The sequence below is a fragment of the Caretta caretta genome, chromosome 11, assembly GCF_965140235.1.
Source record: "Caretta caretta isolate rCarCar2 chromosome 11, rCarCar1.hap1, whole genome shotgun sequence".
Lineage (NCBI taxonomy): Eukaryota > Metazoa > Chordata > Testudines > Cheloniidae > Caretta > Caretta caretta.
In genome coordinates this window covers 62,928,441-62,945,055 of record NC_134216.1, presented here as the reverse complement: position 1 = coordinate 62,945,055, position 16,615 = coordinate 62,928,441, and the positions used below count along the sequence as shown (strand labels likewise).

General features: G+C 45.3%; 1 protein-coding gene across 13 annotated transcripts in view; it reads left to right on the top strand.

Annotated features, from left to right (window-relative positions):
* CMKLR2 (chemerin chemokine-like receptor 2) overlaps positions 1–16,615 on the top strand; it is a 47,142-nt gene that overhangs the window by 24,727 nt on the left and 5,800 nt on the right. The window contains exon 1 of one of the 13 annotated variants that reach the window (XM_048870471.2): positions 3,741–3,805. The exons of the other annotated variants lie outside the window; for them this stretch is intronic. The gene's annotated coding sequence lies outside the window, so the exon portion shown is untranslated. Of the gene's footprint in view, positions 1–3,740; positions 3,806–16,615 lie in introns of those variants that run through there. 13 annotated transcript variants of the gene reach the window in all.

Here is a 16,615-nt window from a genome sequence, read left to right as displayed (position 1 = left end):
CTTGGCCAGAGGAGCATTTTGCCTTTCAATAGAACAGAGGGATAACATCATTCATTCTTATATTTTTGCCTGACTGAAGCCATTGAGTGCTGCTGTAGTAGCAGGCAGAATGTTCATGGATTCATTATTGCAGGCCCTTTAATACTGAGGTCCTTGCTCAGGTTTTACTTATAAACGCCCCCTGACAGTAGTGAGGTTTTGCCTGCATAAGAATGGAGTCCAAATGGTGGAAGGAACTGGGACGGGGGGTGTACCAGAGACTATAGTAGTTGTTCCTCTTATTTATTTATTTTTTTGCTTGGACTCTGACTCTGTTCCCTTGGGCAGGTTAACTCTGGCAAGTGAAGTTCAAGGCATCTGAAAAACATCTGGACAGCACACGCAGAGAGAGGGGGGAGTAGTGGTGTGTGAGTTGGAGCACTGGGTTATTGCCCACTTCTCAATTACTTCTCTGTTCCATGCGTATATACTTTCTGGTGAGAGGAAAAGAGCTTTCACTGTTTAATTTACAGGATCTGTGGCCTGCTACTAGGACCACAGGAAGATTAAGGGGGACAGAGAGGAAGTAGATAGTTGGAGACTTCCGTTGACATTTTGCCCTGTCCCTCTTCACTATCTCCTCGTTTCTCTCGTCTTTTCTTCCCCTTCCTTCAAAATGTTCTTTCCTCACTGTCCTCCCAAGCCCCACTCCTGTTCCTCTGCCCTGTACTTCCCAGTAAATAGACATTAAATAGTCACCAGTACGGAGGGCCACCAGCCTCCTTAACAGGGGTGTTATTTGCTATGGGAGAAGGGGGACAGTTGCCCCCCCCCCGACTTTTCATAGGTCTCTGTGCTCCACCTTCCTCTCCTAACTTTTGCAAGATACAATATAATATCGTAATATTTTATATGCTGACACAGCTTTGCCTCCCCCAGAATCTTTCAGAAATGTTGCCTCTGCTTCTTGAATATACTTAAAACATTTCACCCTGAGTTCAACCCGTGTGGTCTAGTAGGAGCTAGATTGGCATTTAGGGGGCACAGATTCTATTTGCATCTCTGCCACTGACCTGCTGAATGACCTTGGGGATCACTTCTGTCTCCACTGCCATCCTTCATCAGTCTGGTCTGTTTAGACTATAAGCAGGGCAGGAACTGTTTCTCACTATGTGGATGTACAGAACCTAGCACAATGAAGCCCTGATCTCAGCTGGTACCTCTATGTACTCTTCTATAAACATTAATCTCCTCAAACAGTTGTGATCATGGCACTGCAAGCGCTGTACGCCATCTGAAGTCTACCAAATGAAAAAGCAGGGGGAGCAGTGGTGATTAGTGAACAGCAAGCAAATACAGCTGTTTGCAATGAAATACTTTATCCACCTGTCTCTCCTTCCTTCAAAGGATCCCAGGTGAATGAACTCAGCCTCCTACAATCTCTTGGAGATGGTGAAGTATTATTAGGATGCCCAGCTCCCTGAACTCCCATCTTTAGAATTGCTCAGTACCCTGCAGAGCTGAGCCCTAAGTGAGAAGGAAAGTGAAATACCCAAGGAAGCATGTGGCAGAACCAGGAACAAATTTGGGGGTGCCAAAAAGCGGTGCCCCAACATTTTTTTTTACACTATTGCTTAGGGGCAGATACCTGTCAGTCCCAGTGCTTGGGCCGTGCCAGGGCCAGCAGCCTCTATACCTTGGAGTCTCCCCCGCTTGCCCGGGAGCCGCTCCTCCTTTAAGGCTCCCCAGCCGCTGCCACCGGGGGTGGTGGGCACTGCCACGGAGGAGACACAAGGGGCAGGCAGGGAGCGTAGTCTCCCTGGGCTCGGACCGCCCGGATCCCCCCCGCGAGCGGCGCCCTGTTCCTGCTGCTCTTGGCCAGCAGGTGCAGAGCCCCAGCCGAGCCCGGCCCTTTGCGTCTCCTCCGCAGCGGCACCCCTGGCCCGCTTCCTCCTGGGCGGCCGCGGCGACAGCGGCCGGGAAGCCTGAGAGGAGGGGTGGTCCCCGGGCAAGCAGGGGAGACTCCGAGGTGAAGAGGCTGCTGGCCCTGAAGCTGCCCATGCACTGGAGACTGACAGGTACCTGCCCCTGCCCTGTCCCGGCACTGCTTGCCCCCCCAGCCCAGTGAGCGTTACCTGCCGCACCAGCCTCAGTGCCCTGCCCCATACTGTCAGCCACCCCAAGCTCACTGTGACACCAGCACCCGTTGACAAAGGCCCCCCGATCTTCACAAACAGCTGTCACTGCAGGCCTGACAAACTCACTGCACCCTACACATGTCTTACAGGGCACTTACCCACAAAGAGGAACGTGGAAGGGATCTACATAAGGCTGGTAACTTGTCAAGAGTGAGAATCTTTGTGAGATGTGTGTATGGGTAATATTGAAGGAATAATGTATTTACCTTAAAAGTCTGCTTTACAGACTTGGAGTAGAAATTAGTCACCCGGGGATAATGGCCCTTTGGGGTAAGGGGGATTTGTCACCCTGCCTAACCTGGCTGGTGATACAATGCAAGGCTCAATTGTTTAGCTTTGCAGGTTAGTAAGACTTTGAATGGGATACCATCAGAGGCAATGGCAAACAATTGAAACGCCTTAAAGGTAAAAAAGAAACATTACAACAGCCGGGGAGGCAGGTTTGTAGAAATTTTGGTGGTGCCCAGAACCTGCCCCCCCCAAACTCCGCCCCCCCACCTGCCTACGGCTCTGGGAGGGAGTTTGGGTGGAGGGAGGAGGTCTGGGGTGCAGACCCAGTGCTGGGGATTAAGTTGCAGGAGGGGTGTAGGGTGCAGGCTCTGGGTTGGAGTTTGGGTGCTGGGTGTAGGCTCCAGGCTGGTGCAGGAGGGGATGAGGGGTGCAGGCTCTGGGAGGGAGTTTGGGTGTAGGCTCTGGGCTGGGGCAGGGGGTGGGGGTGCAGGAGGGGATGAGGGGTGCAGGCTCTGGGAGGGAGTTTGGGTGTAGGCTCTGGGCTGGGGCAGGGGTGCAGGAGGGGATGAGGGGTGCAGGCTCTGGGAGGGAGTTTGGGTGTAGGCTCTGGGCTGGGGCAAGGGGTGGGGGTGTAGGAGGGGATGAGGGGTGCAGGCTCTGGGAGGGAGTTTGGGTGTAGGCTCTGGGCTGGGGCAGGGGGTGGGGGTGCAGGAGGGGATGAGGGGTGCAGGCTCTGGGAGGGAGTTTGGGGGCAGGAGGGGGTGTGTGGGAAGGGGGAAGGGGTGCAGGCTCTGGGAGGGAGTTTGGGGGCAGGAGGGGGTGTGTGGGAAGGGGGAAGGAGTGCAGGCTCTGGGAGGGAGTTTGGGGACAGGAGGGGGTGTGTGGGAAGGGGGAAGGGGTGCAGGCTCTGGGAGGGAGTTTGGGGGCAGGAGGGGGTGTGTGGGAAGGAGTGCAGGCTCTGGGAGGGAGTTTGGGGGCAGGAGGGGGTGTGTGGGAAGGGGGAAGGGGTGCAGGCTCTGGGAGGGAGTTTGGGGATAGGAGGGGGGGAGGGCTGAGGATGAGAGGTTTGTGGTGTGGGAGGGGGATCGGGGCTGGGGAAGAGGGTTAGGGTGTGGCGGGATAAGGGCTCTGGCTGGGGATGAGGGGTTTGGGGTGTGGGAGGGGCTCAGGGCTGGGACAGAGCGTTAGGGTGTGGGGGGATCAGGGCTCTGTCTGGGGCTGGGGTTGAGGGGTTTGGGGCGTTGGAGAGGCTCAGGGTTAGGGCGGAAGGGCAGGGAAAGGGCACCTGCCCTGCCATTAGGGAATGGGGGGGGGCACTAGGACCCTGCGGTAGCAGTTGATGCGGGGAGCTGGCAGAGCAGAGTCAGCCTGAGCTGCTGGCTCTGGGGCCAGGGGAGGTGAGTGGGGGCAGCAAGTGGGGGCCGGGGGACGTTCGGGGGAGGTGCGGGGAGCTGGCAGACGGGGCCGGGGGAGAGACTCAGCCCCAAACATTGGTAGAGCCGGGTCCCCGGGCCCTGAATATTGCTGGAGCACGGGCACCATGAGTGTATATAACTCGCAGCCCCTGACAACAGCTGTTACCTGTTCTGACAGGCTGTTTATAATGCTAAGTTTACTAGTTTTCGGAGGTTGTCGGGGGGGAAGGAGGGGGCGCAAAATATCCCTGCACTGGCCCTGCTCTTCAGTGGCCGGGAAAGCTCCCAATGCCATGCTAGGCTTGGGGGCTGAGTAAATGTCTAGCCCTCCTGGAAGATGATTATTGATAAAGAAAGTATGAAAGAAACCTCTGTTCTTGATGGATGTCCTGGGGCCTTGTACAATACATGGACCCTAGAAATAAGCCCCTTCTGCTCCCCACCATAGCAAGAGGATCTCTATAATGTGAAAGCACCTGTTCATTGAACAGGTGTAATCATGAGAAAAGAGACTGTGCTCAAAGCAATGTAATGCTTATATAAGTGATAAACAAAATCCTATTCCATTGCTGGACACCAACCAATTGTAAAGCAAGAGGACTATATGCCTCCCACCCATCACCTAGAGAGTCATGGGAAAACATTTCCTGCACTGTCTATCATGCTTGATCAGAATATTGACATCACAGCAGTTAGCTGATTTTGTACCTCAGGTGCTGAAAAATTAAACAGCGGGTAGCTCCATCAGGAGGGAGTGTAGGTAATGTGGCTGTGATCCAAAGAAGGAATTGCTGGGGCTCTAGGATGAATGGAAGGCACTCCCAACCTGTTTGAAATAATCATGCATGTGCATGCCACTGTGCAGTAATCTAAGTAGGTTCATTTAGCACTCCACTGCTGGGCTTTGTCAGCTGGTGAGTGGATTAGTTGGATCTCTGGCACACCCTGCACCTGGAGTGTGGGATTTCCTGTTGAGATGGTATGGATGTGAATTCACATGCTGTGTGTCTTTCTAACGTATGCTTACTGGCTCTGATCTGGCAAACCATCTAGAAACTGCAGCTGCTTTCCAGGTGGGTCCAGTTTCCCCATAAAGGACAGTAAGAGTGGGGTGGGCAGGACTTGCTGTAACATAGCATAACCTCTTCTCAGGGTAGGGATATATTCTCAGAAGAGGGATGTTGTGGCTCCCTCCTTCCACTGCAAATGAGTGGTTAGTGGTTATGTTTAAAAAAGAGAGAAGGGTCTTGTAGTTTGGATACTGGACTGGCACTCTGGGTTTAATTCCTGGTTCTTATCATAGGGCTTCTTGTGTGACCTAGTCACTGAAATCTCTCTAAAAAAAGGAGGACTTGTGGCACCTTAGAGACTAACCAATTTATTTGAGCATAAGCTTTCGTGAGCTACAGCTCACTTCATCGGATGAAGTGAGCTGTAGCTCACGAAAGCTTATGCTCAAATAAATTGGTTAGTCTCTAAGGTGCCACAAGTCCTCCTTTTCTTTTTGCGGATACAGACTAACACGGTTGCTACTGTGAAACCTGAAATCTCCCTGTGCCTCAGTTCCTTTGGGGATAATGTTACTTCCCTTGTGAGGTCAAATTCACTAGTGCTTGTGAGGTGCTCAGCTCCTATAGATAGGGCATATAGGTACTTAGTTCTGGCACGTAGCATGTACTGTAGGCACAATGCTATATTTCAAATTGCAATGGCCCTTTCCCCCTAAACTCTTATTTTTAGATACTGTTGTAAAGGTTCTCATGCTTTATTCACAACTAGGCCACACTTTAACAGAGATTGTCTCATGGCCAACTCCCTTCCTGTTCATAAGCATGCCGACCACTTCTATTATTCTTGATCCCGTAACATACCTGTAGCAACTACAGCAATTCCATACGTAGGAAAGTAATGTTAAGAAGGTGTTTGCATATTTTTTAAGATGTGGAAGCAAGGAGGAGCCAACACCATAGACTCCACCAGCTTCCACAAACCGCCATCAATCATTCCATGGAGGTGGAGAATTCCTGCTTTATTATATTTTCTGGGAATCTCAGTGCTTGGGGTCTGTGTGAAGATAAATCACTTCTGATAGTGTCAGAATTATGGCTGTGGTTATTTCTGAGTTCCCTGAGCATGGGAAAGATACATTGTTCCCTTGTGACAAGTGGTCTGATGACTTCTTTCAGTCAGGTTAGGTCTACACTAGAAGCTTTTGCTGGTATAGCAATGCCAATTTTTTTGGTGGGGAGAAGGGGAATATTTGTGGTATGTTTGTGACAGTGGTTCTCAACCTTTCCAGACTACTATACCCCTTTGAGGGTCTGATTTGTCTTGTGTACTCCAAGTTTCACCTCACTTAAAAACTACTTGCTTACAAAATCAGACATAAAAATAGAAAAGTGTCACAGCCCACTATGACTGAAAAATTGCTGACTTTCCTTTTTTACCATATAATTATAAAATAAATCTATTGGAATATAAATATTGTACAGTACTTACATTTCAGTGTGATACTTGAGCCTGTTTTTCACTGTGAGCCTTATCATTCTGGGAGGCAGTGAAACAACTGCAACAATTACGTTTTTCTCCCCATTGAGTGTATTCCTACTCTCGGGGCCGGCGTTAAGGACTGGCAAGCAGACAATTGCCCAGGGCCCCACAAAGCTAAGTTGTTTGGGCTTCAGCTCCGAGTCTAACGATCCCATAAAAACAAACTCATGACTCACTTTGGGGTCACAACCCACAGTTTGAGGACTGCTGATGTAGTATATAGCGCAGTATATACTCAACAAGTCATTGTCTGTATGAAATTTTAATTTGTACTGACTTTGCTAGTTTTATGTAGCCTGTTGTAAAACTAGGCAAATATCTAGATAGGTTGATGTACCCCCTGGAAGACCTCTGTGTACCCCCGTCTCACTGGTAGAGAACCACTGGTCTGTGTTGCTCAAAAGCCCGAGTGTAGACACAGTTATACCAGGGAAAAAATGGTTTTGCCAGTATAGCTTATTTTGCTTGGTGAACTGTATGAGCTAAACCAGTAAAACTTTGCCAGTAAGTTTTGTCTACTCTGGGAGGATTGTCAGTTTAACTACAGTGGTGTAGCTATACTGGCAAACTTCTTAAAGTTTAGACCTGAATTCTGATGCCTGGCAAAACAGGTTTGTGTTTTGAATATGGCAGATATGTAGGTAACAGTGCATGCCTGGCCTTGTTCAAAGAAAGCTGCTTTTGACATAACAGCATTTAGGAGATGAGGAAATAACATGCTGTACATGAACATTGAATGCTCCTTCACTCAGAGAGATGTAATGAAGAGACTGCTACAGACATTCAGACCTGTGCTTGCTCGAATGATTGTCTGCAACTTACCCATGTCTGTTAGGGACTCTGTTTAGCCATTTTGTCCATTGCATAGCCCATTCTTGTTGTCCAGCTACAGGCTATGGAATCACATCATTATCAGTCATCTAGCATAGGCTAGAACAGTAATCTTGATTACTATTTACATGACAAATGTAGTGGGCCTGATTCTGTTCTGCACATACCTGTGTTACACCTGTCACTCCATGCCTTCTGTAGAGTTATTCTTGATTTACACTGGAGCAAATGAAATCAGAATGAGGTCCCACATCACTAGATGAAAATGCAAATTCCAAATAGCATTATCATGATAAGTCTGATTCTGCTCCATCTCTCATATCTTCTTTTGACTCTGAGATGCTATATGTACCTCTCTGTATGTATGGCAACATTTTTGCCAAACTGAGATTGCTAGTTATTTATAAAAAGAAAAGGAGTACTTGTGGCACCTTAGAGACTAACCAATTTATTTGAGCATGAGCTTTCGTGAGCTACAGCTCACTTCATCGGATGCATACCGTGGAAACTGCAGCAGACTTTATATATACACAGAGAATATGAAACAATACCTCCTCCCACCCCACTGTCCTGCTGGTAATAGCTTATCTAAAGTGATCATCAGGTTGGGCCATTTCCAGCACAAATCCAGGTTTTCTCACCCTCCACCCCCCCACACAAATTCACTCTCCTGCTGTTGATAGCCCATCCAAAGTGACCATTCTCCCTACAATGTGCATGATAATCAAGGTGGGCCATTTCCTGCACAAATCCAGGTTTTCTCACATCCCCCCCACCCCCATACACACACAAGTGAGTTTGTGTGTGTATGGGGGTGGGGGGGATGTGAGAAAACCTGGATTTGTGCAGGAAATGGCCCACCTTGATTATCATGCACATTGTAGGGAGAATGGTCACTTTGGATGAGCTATTACCAGCAAGATAGTGAGTTTGTGTGTGTGGTTTTTGGGAGGGGGGTGAGGGGGTGAGAGAACCTGGATTTGTGCAGGAAATGGCCCAACTTGATTATCATGCACATTGTGTAAAGAGTTGTCACTTTGGATGGGCTATCACCAGCAGGAGAGTGAATTTGTGTGGGGGGGTGGAGGGTGAGAAAACCTGGATTTGTGCTGGAAATGGCCCAACCTGATGATCACTTTAGATAAGCTATTACCAGCAGGACAGTGGGGTGGGAGGAGGTATTGTTTCATATTCTCTGTGTATATATAAAGTCTGCTGCAGTTTCCACGGTATGCATCCGATGAAGTGAGCTGTAGCTCACGAAAGCTCATGCTCAAATAAATTGGTTAGTCTCTAAGGTGCCACAAGTACTCCTTTTCTTTTTGCAAATACAGACTAACACGGCTGTTACTCTGAAACCTAGTTATTTATAGTGTCTGCAGTGACTACCTGGCTCATGATGCAGAAACCAAGGAAGCCGAATCACTGTCCCAACTCAGCTATTTAAAACCCAGGGATGCCTCTTCTAAGAAATATTTTTATCTTAGTTAAGTACCTGAAACCAAATGCAAAATGAGATTCATTCCTCTTTGTTTTGCTCTTGTTTCTGAATAACATGCACAGCTATTCATGCATGGGGGTTTGTAATCTCAGCAGTAGTCCTGGTGGGGTTTACAATCTCCAAAGGTGCCTTTGTGGACCCTTGTCAAAGATCCCCTACCTTTAAGTAGTTTGTTGGAGCTAAATATCTCTGACGAACTGTACACAGCCCATCTGTTCTTTGGAGAACTTTGTGGGTGAACTTTGTGGGGAACTTGATATATTCCCTTTTTTGGGGAGGAGGAGAACTCCCTAAATAAGCACTTCAAATTCTCAGAGAGTCTGAAATAGTTTGCATTGACATCTCTTGAGTGAAACAGATTTCTAGACCAAAATCTGTCTTAAACCTGGCATGACCAACAAGCATCAGACAACCTTTTGAAAATTTTAGTTGCTTTGAAAATCTGATTCACCTCTGTAGCCAAGGCCTCCTAAGTCCAAGAACTTCTGCAAATTCTTCTCTAACCACAGATCACATATGTGGAATTTGAAACGTCTAGGACCAGCGCTTAAATTCAGGGGGAGCTGTCTGGAGTGGAGCTCTGGTAAATATTTTCAAACCCTCAGGGCTGAAGCCCCGAGCCCTGGCGTGCCTCCCGTGGGGCTGAAGCCCCGAGGCCCAGGGCTCCGGGAAATACTCCGTGAGAATTTAAGCCCTGTCCAGGACCTTTCATGAGTATTTAGAAGAGGGTCTCTGTAATACAATTCTTGATACAAAATTAACAGCAGAGGGACAGCCAGCTCTGCTAGTTTCAACTTTCTTGTGACAGGACTAACATTGTGACCTCTACAATCAACTTTACTGGCCAAATCTTCCCCAAGCAAATGCAGTGACCTTGGTTTACAAAACTGAATAAATGGACTTGCCACCCATATATTCATGTTTATTTTTAACAAACACAGACTGCAAACAAGCCTTCACTTGACCCCGTCTATTGATTTTAAGTGATGAGAGCCGAATCTGGGAAATGGTTGCATCCCAAATTCCTAGAATAAGCTACCTAGATAATTCACTAGGGCCCAAACGTTGTTGGTCTTAGGAGAACTTTGATCCTTTAAGAAGACTTCACACAGTACAAAATGAACTGAAATTGTAACTGTCTGTTTGTCATCTGCTATTTTAGACTGAAAACCTTAGTCTGATTTCAACACTGAGACACAGAGAGGTCAAACGACTCCCCCAGATCCAACAGGAAATGTGTGGCATAACCAGGAATAGAACCCACAGGGCCAAATTCCAAGTCCCATTTTATAACTACAAAACCCATCTTTCATGTTACAGAGGAAAACTTTTAAATAAAAACAAAAGATGACCTGGTGGATAATCAGCTGAACACTCAGTGTAATCATCTCTCAGTGTGATGCTGTGGCCAAAAGGGCTAATGTGATCCTGGGATGGATAAACAGAGGACTTTTGAATTGGAGTAGAGAGGTTATTTTATCTCTGTATTTGGCACTGGTATGACCACTGCTGGAATACTGTGTCCAGTTCTGATATCAACAGTTCAAGATGGATGTGGATAAATTGGAGAGGGTTCAGAGAAGAGCCACGAGAATGATTAAAGGGGGAGAAAACCTGCCTTATAGTCTATTTAGTTTAACAAAGAGAAAGTTAAGGGGTGACTTGAGTACAGTCTATAAGTGCCTACATGGCAAACAAATTTTTAATAATGAGATCTTCTGTACAACACAATCCAATGGCTGGAAGTTCAAGCTAGACAAATTCAGACTGGAAATTTTGAATGGTGAGAGTAATTAACCATTGGAGCAATTTACCAATGGTCATGGCGCATTCTCCATCACTGACAATTTTTAAATCAAGATTGGATGTTTTTCTAAAAGATACACTTTAAGGTTTTGGGGAAGCTCTGTGGCCTGTGCTACACAAGAGGTCCGATTAGATGATCACAAAGGTCCTTTGTCCTTGGAATCTATGAATACATGTAAAAAATGGGTTATCTACATAATTGAAGCTCAGTGGGGGTAACGCTATACAAGTAACAGAGCAATGCAACTCCAGACACTGAGTCCCTGGAGCTATGCCATTGCTGATTTACACAACAGTTGAGAATCTGGCCTTGGAATCAGCTGAGGAGAGGTGTAGAAAAAGCGCTGCCTATGGCACATGGTAAAATCTCTTGGGTACTAGAAACATTTATTAATACTTCGCATTTCTTTAGCTCTTTCCATCCAAGGATCTCAAGGCACAAGCATTAATGAATCCAAGCTCACAATGCTCCTCTGAGGTAGCTTAATTATTATTTTCTTTTTTACAGACAGGCAAACTTAGACACACAGGCTAAACATTTTCACACTTGATTCCTTAAAGTTAGGCACCTATATCTAAAGTTAGTTGGGCAACCAAATTAAAAGGACTCAGTTTGTGGCGGGGCTTGTGACCTCAGAAAGTATGAATGGACAACAAAGAGAGCAAGTGTTCTGCCTGCCCTTTGCAGAAAGGAATTGTTTACTGTTTGAAAAACCTCTTGACAGACATAATCATCTTTAAAACTTGGTCAGTTTTAATGCATTAAAAGCAATTTTGTAACTTTTACCCGTCCCTGAGTACTATCAGCCAATCTTCTACCACATTTTCCAGTTTATTGAGAAATATTTTCCTCTCTCCTGCTGCTCTGTGCAACCCAAAACCCAGCAGGGAGTGAGCCTGCATATTTGAATGTGTTCAAATCCCACCCTCACCCCACTCTGGCAACAGACCATTCACAACTAGGAAGCCCTAACAGCAATTGCTGTCCAGCGACGTGCAATATTTATTGAACCTCTGTTTGTAAATAAGTTCTCTCATAGACCTATCCATTTTCACGGCCTCTGTCTAGCTCTTGATGCTTCCCTTGGCTCTGTTTGGGGGCCCCCACGGGGAGACAGGACACATGTTAGAGGAGCACTCTAGATCTGTATATGTAAATAGTTAAGGTGCCAGTAGATGGTCCTAGGTTTTGTATGACCAGTAGTTTTGTCACACATTGTAAATGGCTTCCTCTGTGCAGCTGTTTACATCAACTCTTGATGGTCCAATCAAGGACTGTCCACATGCGGCAATGGCAACCCACAATCCTGCTTTTTTTCTTCTACCCTTGTTTGTCTATTAGCAGATGAACATTATGTATATTTTCTCACAACTCTCCTCCTTATAAAACAACAACAAGGCTCTAACTCTGCAAACTCTTAATGCACATGCCTTTTGTGAGACAGCTCACGTGTGTTTGCTGGGTAGGGACCCCAGGCTTGTAAAAACCTTTTGCCTCTGGAAGAGTGGGGTAAGGAAAGGAGTTAGAGATCAAGTACTTGGGCAAAGCATAACATCGGAATTATAATTCCTCAAACCACCTTTACAATACTGCACATCACAAAGATAGGCCCTCTTGCTAGAGGGGTCTTTTATTTGATGTGTTTTTGTTCACACTACAAATACATAGATATTTGATAAATGTCTTTTCTCCTGTTAGGCAGCATCTCTGAAGATCTAAACATAGAATAGACATTGTCAGGTAATTTAGTTTCCAAATTAAGATTTGGGAGTTTTAAGAGGCTTTACAAAACCTCATATTAAAATGCTCTTTCAGTATTATTTTTAGCTTCAATTTTAAAGAAGTTGTTTGGATTCAAACATTTCTGTGGGGCATTTGCAACTCAAATATTGCTCCTTTGTGCTGGTAACTTTCTGAGAACCAGAAAGTGAACTGTTTGGCAATTGAAATGCAGAATGTTACCAGCAATAGATGGTAAAATTTTACTTTTCACTTTTTAAAAATTATTTTAGTTTAATCTAAGGTATTATTTGTGATGCAGGTAAGGGCATTCAAAATAAACATAAAGGGTCATCTCGGGATTTTTTAAAAATGTTCTCTTGTTGGCTCAAACTTACTCTTATTCCAGCTGTTAAGGGTACTGCTCATGTTTATAATGTTCTTCTTGCAGATGATACAATTTTTTTGAAAAATGACTCAGCTGGGTGGTACTGGTATTTGTACAGATTCCACACTCCAGGGGGATGTAGAATTTAATTACATAAATGTGGCTCACTTACATTTTTTTTCAAAACATATATTGACCAGAATAACACACATAAATAAAATTCCCACAGGTTGAGTAAACTAGAAAGGGCAGAAGTTATCACTCTCACTAGATGAAATGGGGTAGCTCTTCTTTATATACTTTATAACATGAATATAGAATCATAGAACCATAGAATATCAGGGTTGGAAGGGACCTCAGGAGGTCATCTAGTCCAACCCCCTGCTCAAAGCAGGACCAATCCCCAGTTAAATCATCCCAGCCAGGGCTTTGTCAAGCCTGACCTTAAAAACGTCTAAGGAAGGAGATTCTACCACCTCCCTAGGTAACGCATTCCAGTGTTTCACCACCCTCCTAGTGAAAAAGTTTTTCCTAATATCCAACCTAAACCTCCCCTACTGCAACTTGAGACCATTACTCCTTGTCCTGTCCTCTTCTACCACTGAGAATAGTCTAGAACCATCCTCTCTGGAACCACCTCTCAGGTAGTTGAAAGCAGCTATCAAATCCCCCCTCATTCTTCTCTTCTGCAGACTAAACAATCCCAGTTCCCTCAGCCTCTCCTCATAAGTCATGTGTTCCAGACCCCTAATCATTTTTGTTGCCCTTCACTGGACTCTCTCCAATTTATCCACATCCTTCTTGTAGTGTGGGGCCCAAAACTGGACACAGTACTCCAGATGAGGCCTCACCAATGTCGAATAGAGGGGGACGATCCCGTCCCTCGATCTGCTCGCTATGCCCCTACTTATACATCCCAAAATGCCATTGGCCTTCTTGGCAACAAGGGCACACTGCTGACTCATATCCAGCTTCTCGTCCACTGTCACCCCTAGGTTCTTTTCCGCAGAACTGCTGCCTAGCCATTCGGTCCCTAGTCTGTAGCTGTGCATTGGGTTCTTCCGTCCTAAGTGCAGGACCCTGCACTTATCCTTATTGAACCTCATCAGATTTCTTTTGGCCCAATCCTCCAATTTGTCTAGGTCCCTCTGTATCCTATCCCTGCCCTCCAGCGTATCTACCACTCCTCCCAGTTTAGTATCATCCGCAAATTTGCTGAGAGTGCATCCACACCATCCTCCAGATCATTTATGAAGATATTGAACAAAACCGGCCCCAGGACCGACCCCTGGGGCACTCCACTTGACACCGGCTGCCAACTAGACATGGAGCCATCGATCACTACCCGTTGAGCCCGACAATCTAGCCAACTTTCTACCCACCTTATAGTGCATATGTCAATATATAACAGTCTTCTGCTTATTTTATACTTTTTCATCCATGTACACATTAAAGACCTGATCCTGTAAACACTTATGTATGTGCATAACTTTACTCAAGTGAGTAGTCCCTTTGAAGACAAAGAGCCGTGCAAGATGTAGTTCAATGAGCAAAATATCTCAAGAGCCTTTTCCTGCTCTCCTTTATCAGGCAAACATTAATGGAATTAAAAAAATCTGGAACTGGGCTCCAAATCTGCATGCTGAGTCTTAACTCCCTCCCAGAACTAGTCCTCAGGAAAATAATACCAATAAACTCATTCTTACTGCATCCAGTAGGCCATACATAGGCTGCTCTCAGTTACACCCATGCAGTACAGCTGAACTCAGCTGTAGGTGTAACTGAGAGCAGAACCTGGTCTCTTTTGATCAGAGCTTCACTAATGCAACTTCATTGATCACAAATCAGCCAAAACAAGACTGCTATAGTCATCTCTGCTGTCCATCAGTAGTTTAGCTGGTCTCACAAAATGAATGTAATATTTCTAAGCATCCCTTACGCTGTTAAACCTTTCTCCCTCTAAAACTCCTTTTACTATCCATTTCCCTTTGTTTTATTTTGCTAGGCTCTTTTTATTGTTTTTCCTACCCTTCCTTTTTAGACTCTTTCCCAGAAAATCATGGTCTGATTTTAAGTCCAGAAGCTGTCTCAACAGAGGGAAGTTGAGAAACTGTGTGTGAGGTTTTTTAACCTGCCAAGCATTTGCTGCTGAGGAATCATTTCTAGTTATAGCGCTTTCTGTTGTTCTTTGGGGAAGCTTTAGTCACCCTTCCTCTCCTCCATCTGCACAGGGTTAATTTCTCAGATCCCTCTTTGATGAGTGCACATGTCATATTTTCCTTATCTTTCCTGTTGGACATTACTTTCTGCTGAGGAATATCCTTTCTTTACTGTATAGCAATTATTCTGGTAGCTATCACTATAACTAAAATGATGAAATATTTCCTGTTTTTTTTCACATTCTTCTAACTTCTGGCCTGAAACTTTCCATGCTTAGTCTTAGCCCAAAATCAAGTGCTCACCAGAGACCAACATATTTGTATTTTATCGAATGAAACTTGTGGGCCTGATTCACCCCTGTGTTAGTCCATTTTTACTCTAATGTAAGTCCATTAATTTCTAAAGCTTGTCCCTTAGGTCTCAGTTCAGCAAAGGAGTTAAGCATCTGCTTAAAGTTAAACGTGCATAAATCCATCCCTGTTCAGTAAAGTACTTGAAGCCAATGGGATTTAAGCACAAGCTTAAAAATAAACACTTGTTTAAGTGATTTGCTGAATAGGATTAGACTTATGCACATGCTTCAGTGCTTAGAGAGAGAGTGCAGAGCTGGTCGCATTTTCTTCATTGTTTGAGAAATGGCCGAAAAACTTTAAAATGTCAAAATTGGCAAGGAAAGAGTTATAATTCCTGTAGAGGCTATCCTGTCAGCTAAACAGGGCCAGATTCAGTGGCATGCTATCTAGGTAATTATAGGTCCCTAATATCATAGTACCTGCATGCTACCCAAACTGTAACACATTTGTCCTCGCAACACCTTGTGAGGTAGGGAAGTGAAGGGACAGGGGTACTGAAGTGCAGAGAAATTAAATGACTTGCTTAACATTGCCCAGGAAGTCTCTGGCAGAACCAAAAACTGAACTCTGCTCTCTTGAATTGCAGTCAGTACGTTAAGCCACAAGACCATCTGTGTTCCACAGAGAGGGGCTTCCCATCTGTGAGGGGGTCACCCCTAGTCATGTATGCTAAGGGTTCTAAAGAGTCTGCAAAGAAATACAGTGTGTCAGCCTTGCTTCATACCACGAGTCAATTTAAGGGGTCTAGCTAGGGCATTTACAAGCCAAGCAGCTCAAGGGCTTTTTGTGCATAGCTCTATAATAAACCCTCTTTAGGATGAGCTGCATCAACTGCTTTGTTCCTTTGTGGCAGAAAAGAAACCATTTATGTTGTCAGAATATTAAAGCTACAGCTGCTAGCCAGCCAAAGATGTTTGGTCCATGATGCCTTTTGTTGTGACTTTTTTTTCTTAATAACTGGTTTCATTACTATCGGCCAAACAAATTGTTTTCATTCCTGGAATAGATGTATGCCCCATCTGGCACCTATGTGGTAATTTCATGTGAAACGCTGGCAACATCTCCAGAATGTACAAGACACAGATAAGAACTCAAGGCCAGATGCAGATCATTTACACCTGTGTAAATCTGGAGTCCACCACTTCAATCAAGAAATGCTTTACTAGCACTTTTCTTAAAGTAATTGAATTGGAACACTTCACTGGTTGCCAAGGAAAATTCAGCAACATATATGGCTTTAGTTTAATGACGCAGTAAAAAACCCCTCCTTTTTGCCCATTATAAGGTATCTGATTGATCCCTTATAACGAGAATCCACCTTTGACGAAGTTGGGATATAAGTAATTTCCTGTTTCAGCAAACCAAGAGAAAAGTGCCCCTTTTTGGAAAGAAAACAAAATTGGGCCAGACCCCCAGCAAGTGTCACCCTTACAGCTGCAGAGGCGTCACTGGAACGAAGTTGATTTACACCAACTGAGGACCT